Source organism: Larus michahellis, chromosome Z, assembly GCF_964199755.1.
Source record: "Larus michahellis chromosome Z, bLarMic1.1, whole genome shotgun sequence".
Classification (NCBI taxonomy): Eukaryota; Metazoa; Chordata; class Aves; order Charadriiformes; family Laridae; genus Larus; species Larus michahellis.
The window spans coordinates 22,441,472-22,447,471 of NC_133930.1; positions in this window are offsets into that span (position 1 = coordinate 22,441,472).

Sequence of the window (6,000 nt, forward strand, 5' to 3'; positions counted from 1 at the left end):
GTATTTGCCTAAGAGAGGATTTCTCAAAAACCAGACAGGCATCACCTAATTTTCTAGAAGTTAGACATTTAAGCTCAAAGCACAAAGATGTGCATGCTCACAGCGTATATTCATTTTCCTCCATTTTGGTTGTCAATCAACTGTTTGTGCATGAGGGTGACATAGCAGACGTCTACCATTCAAGAGTGAAAACCAGACATAATTTTTAACATGTGTTTCTAGCTGTCAGATCTTCTGCTTGCAAACATGGCAGACAAGTGCTGCAGTCATAAAAAATAATTTGTGATTGAACGATTTTAAGATATATCCTCTGTAGGAGTGAACTCAGAGTAACTATCTACCTCCTTTAGTTAGAAGGGATACTGATGGAAGAGGTGTTGTTCCAGAGGGACCCAGAGGAACCCAAAGTGAAGAAAAGTAGAGTTAAAATAATTAAAAAGATACATTTTAATTTTAAAAATTTTTTTGTTGTTGTTGTTTTCTTGTTCATTATTCTATCATGGAGCTTTTACTGGACAACAGGTATCATAACCTGGGAAAAGTGCATGCAAGCAAGGAGGAGCTTGTCCCACAGCCTGGAGCTGTGGCCAGGTACAGCCAGGAGCTTGAGTTTCAGGTGAGCAGGAGAGGACCTGGTGTTAGGGCAGTGCCTGGCTGGCGGGGGAGAACTGGGACACCATCTCTGGCTCTCTGGAATAGGAATAAAACCTACATTAGTCTTTTACTGACATTTCACCAAAGAACTCTTGGCCATCTCAATAGGAGTATGAAAATGTAAGCAAAATATCCTGGGGAAGTATATAAACTTTTCTGCCGTGCTGTGGCTAACAGCTTTAACAGCTACTGTCAACAGTGTTTTCACTGAGTTAAATATACAATAAGGCAAATCAGGACTGAAAAATAATTTGTGATCAACCTGGGCCAGCTGCCCTGGCAAGGTTTGCATTGTAGCCATCCTCAGAAATTCACTGCACCTTCCTAATGTGGAGTGAAAGCAAAGGTCTTTGGTTGTGCTCAGTGAAAGAGTCTGAGCAATTTTCGGAGAAATACAAGCACAGTGAGTTCCCACAAACAAGTGTTTTGTATAAGCAATGGCAATCACAAAGCTTATTCTTTCCTTATTCAAGGAAGACAGGGGAACTTGAGAGCACCCATTTAAAGCATAATAAAATTAGAGAAACAACTATACTTCTAAATTGTGCCGTGCAGGTATCACCTAACAATTTTTCACTTCTTTATCTACTGGGATGTCGAGCACAAGTATTTTGAGAGCAGGGTATGCCCATTTGCTAGTGATGGAGCAGTGGTTTGTGTCTGAAGAACTATGCAAAGGAAGTTGATGTTCTGTGCTGACTCCCTAGCATAGCTGAAGTGTCCTGTTGCTGTTGGGACTGGCTTTGAGCCGGGCACTGGTGACTGTCTGCACACCTGAAGCACTGAAAATCCTGAGGAAAAGCTCCCTTCATGGCTCCACAGATATAGATATTTCTTGTGGAGGGTAGGCATCTGTCTGGAAGTGCCAGGCAGCTGCACATCACTGAGTACAGAAGACATCCTCCATGGGGAGATTTTAAATCTCAGCCGTCCATATTATCTCTGGGGCATGGTACGCAGGCAATCAAATTCACTTTGTCTTTTTCCTTATCTTCACTGTAAGATGCTACAACTTCCACTTGCACACAGTCACTTCAGACACAGACGCAGTGCCCATGTCTGGGATTTCTGGTGAATGTGCAGGCAATGTTCCTGCCACTTCAAAATAGGTGTTGCTGCTCAGTCTGTGTTCCAAGGAAAGCTGGACTTGACATCCAAGGTCTCCTCCCCAGGACACTTGCAATTTTTGCGTTCCTGTGTAAACAGACTGCAGTCCTCCTCCTAATAGGTCAACTCTTGTCTTAAACATTGCCCAGTATTTGTGTCTCGTCCCCCGTAACATTTTGTTGATTGTTAAAGAACATCTGTAGCAGATGATGACTTTTCCCAGTTGTTTGAATCGTTGCTGAGATGGCTTCACCTATGACCCTTTCTTTAAGCATTCAAAACTCAAAGTCATAGAGTCATTCATCTTGCAGCTCCACAAGCAGTAGGCAATGGGAAGTGCTTTGCTTTACATCTATACAACATGTTCCCTGGGTCATTTTAAATTGCCTTTTTGACAAAATTAGAGGTACATTGTCATCAATATCAACTTTTGCATTCCTGGCTCTATACAAGTCATCTTTGTCACAAATCCTTTACCTGCTTTCTCCATTCTCTCAGGCACATTGCATTCTCCCATGCAGACTTCTAGAAATTGAGTTAAGTCATTCTAACTATCTCTTGTTTGGATAAATGACACAATTCTTCCCTTGTCTTTTTCTTTCTGCTTCTTAGATGTGTTTTGAAATACCTGTATACATGTGCATATACATATGACAATCCTGCTAGTAATTATGATGCTCCTAGAGCATAAATTAATACAGTAAATACCTGGGTATAAACAGAAGCCAGTGCTCAATCATTTATGTTTAGAGTTAAAAAGTCTGCTAAATCAGAAGTCCACCGCAGCTGAGAGGTAATCCAAGGCTAGATACCCACTTTGCATGTGGTTTTAATTATATAGAAAGAAACCTCTGAATCTCAGCACCTCTGTACTTTTGGGAAGATAAGATCTGGATCTGTCCACTGTAAAGCCCTCTGCGATGCCACAACATTGGCAAGGAATATGTATTTTTCCACAGTACTCACGGTTTTTGCTAACTACCTCCGTGTTCTCAGTCTGTGTGGTGTGTACTCAGAGGGCTGAGCTTCACTTTAAGTCGCAGATTTTAAAAAGCAGAAAAGCCAAAAGCTGAACCAAAACTATCAAGGCCAGCTGATTTCATATAAACCATGTGAAGGTGAGAATTTTGCCTGGTTTTTGCAGAGAATCGTGGATCTGCCTGTCATCACATGGAAAGGTCGCAGACCCTCAGTGAATAAGAGAATAACTGTGCAGTGTGTGCAGTGTGTACCAAAATTTGAACTCAGGAGCGCAGGAAAATGGAGGTGGAAACGCTGCTGCTGTATATGCACCGTACTCCTGGTTAGACAGGACTCAGGGGAATGCAGCAGGTGACGTACCGGAGTGCTTGTCTTAACCGAAAAAGAGATCTTACAAAAAGGGTGATCCTGAGAACGACATTGACATTCTGTGTAAGATGGATGCAGGTCTAAAGCTCAGGGTCACAGATCTGTTTAGGATTCACCATAAGGAAAGCAGTGGGGATCACTTCTGGATCTCTTTGTAGAGCCTGGAACTGGAGGAGGGATATCCAAATAAAAAGAAAGGGGAGAAAAAGAAGGTGGTGGTAGTAGAACAAGGGAAAAAAACAATGAACCTTTTCCAGCTTAATTTTAAAATCAACTGGGAGCTGCCATTTTGTATTAACATTAGACGAACCCATCTCTCTGATGCCTTTGTCCCTTATGGTCCCCCCGGAACAATCTCTAGCAAATTGCTAGGATTGAAGTCCCAGATGGCCCCATTCTTATTTCTATTCTTATTTGACTATGCTGATGGTTATACAGGAAAAAACACAGATTTGGAATCCTTTGTGACTGTCTCAGTCCCTCTTGCAGCCTGTCTAATGCTTGATTGTTGCTACACTCTACTAGAGACAAACAGCAATTCCCATGGGCTTGGAAGTGTTTCAGCAGTAAAAACAGTAAGGTGCTACCCTGAGTGAACCTCTGTGCAGCAGCCTGTAACGCTGCACGTTGTACCCTTTGGAAAAGGAAAGATAGCCCAGAATATGGGGTGGCAATGTCATCTTTGTTATTGCTGGCAGACGCTATGTTTGCAACTGCATCCATCCAACAATATGGTCAACTATTTGACATAACACAGATGATTTTATTTCATCTTGTTCCCTACTGATTCCAGAGAAAGCTGTGAGGGAGGGAACTCCAGTCTGTGGAACACATCTCTATACAGACTTGCTGCTGTATTGTGAAAGCAACTCCAGCCCCGCTCTGGAAAAGCCGTAGCGAAGCCTGGGAGAGTCACACTACCACAAGACGAGTCTCGAGTGCGGGTGGTGATAGGCTTACATCCTCTCTTTCCTCTTGCGGAGGATTTGACTAAAGCAAGGGGGTTATGGCTGAGGTTACTTTCTGCAGCTGCTTTTGCTCATCCTACATTTTGGGGGTCAACGTGTTGGAATTTGTAATAAAAAAAGAATCCAAAGGGCTCCCACCATGAATGGTCAGCAAGCTTCAGCAGGCAAAGTGGGGCAACAGAACCCTGTCGGGTGATGCATTAGCAACCTTAGACAGGTTCATAAGCGAAGACCAGTGTTTGGCTCCATGTTGGAGTGACCCCTGGGAGCATCCCCTTGCCGTTTGCCGCCATCTCTCCCAGGGGTTCTTACTGAATTTATAGGAAAATTGCAGTGATTTTAACAACTTATAGAGCTCTTGAGATGGGCTAACTAAGAGTAAATTAAATCAAAATCTTTAAATGGGAAACCATTTAAAAAAATCACTCTTCTCTCTGAGAAAAATTCTAGCAAAGAACTCTTTCCACTGAAATCAGGGATAATTATCTGCCACTAAATCAAAGGAGAGCTGGTTTAAGGAGGAGATGTCTAAATCAGTCCATCTCCTCTTGCTGCCTCGTGGATAACCCAGTGGTACCAAGGGACCTATCTGTCACAGGGTAATGTCTTATCTTTTGCAGGGTCCCTGCACAGAAATGCAGATGGTGGGGCAGGAGTGGGAAGTCTCTTCTGAACAGACCTGCCCATCTCTGCTAGCAGGAAATGTTTTGAGAAAATCTGCATTCATTTGCATATATTCCAGCAGCAGTAACCATCATCTCTTTCTACAATTATACAGTAACCAAACTCCAAATAGGGAGTTCAAATGGAGTGAAGTTCCGAGGTGCCTTATTTGTAAAAATCAAAGTATCTCCAATATCATTTTGGTGGTCATAAATTCCTTGGAGGAAGTGAGGCATGCCTACTGCCCATTTACTACTTCCTGCTTGCCGGTCTGTCAAAATTAATTGAAAAGGCAAATTGTTTTCAGCATTATCTCTTGTAATGCAGGTGTTGTTTTTTCTTATTTTTCTCTGAAAAAGCTGCGACACTGACCTCAGTTCCCAGATGCCCCACATCTACTTGAACATCTGGACTAGCTCAGAGCTGGTCAGAAGATGTGACCCTGAATCCTGAATGCTACTGAACTATCTGACCTGATCCAGAAAAATATTTAATGGAATCACTTAAATGTTTGAGCACATATAGCTGTATCACATAACTAAATCTTTCCAGAAAGACTTTTTTCTTTTCTAGACAGATCATTAGTCAATAAAGTGAAGTTTGGATTTACTGAAACTGTTCACTTGAACTCAGGACCAAAAAATACACCTTGAAAAGTGAAAAAGTCTTGCTTCTTGTCTAACCTGAAAAGAATTACCATATGTTGGCCATTTAAGAAAAAACATGTGTTGAGTAGACTGGTATATGCTTTATATTATACTAGAAAAAAATTTAACGCTACCTGTCTTGTTCTGATCAATATTTATCTCCTCTCTACAGAAACATTTCAGCGAATAAAAATAGGAAGGCAATAAAAGAAGATGTGATTCAATGTAAAGTAAAAGAAAGTAAAGAGCCTTACAAGTGTTCGATTTGTGAATGTTATTTATTCATAGCAGTAAATGTTGTAGTATTTCCCTGGCCCACATCCATAGCACTGTTTCCTTGAGAACAAAGAATTACGGGTTATTTTGCTGGGTTGAGTTTTATTCATGCTGCTACCCAAATAGTGGACGGCTGCCAGTTTCTTCATGTGTGTTGTTTTGGGCCTGGTTACTCATTGGGGGTCTTTCTAGAAAGGCTTTTTTTTTCTCTTAAATAGCTGCTTTAAAAGTCTGATTATTGTTTGCACTTTTAAATGCGTAAGCATCTTAGGAAGCAGAGAGGTATATATCTATGTAATGTGATCTGTATTTATCTCCCACCTAAGTCTCCGCAT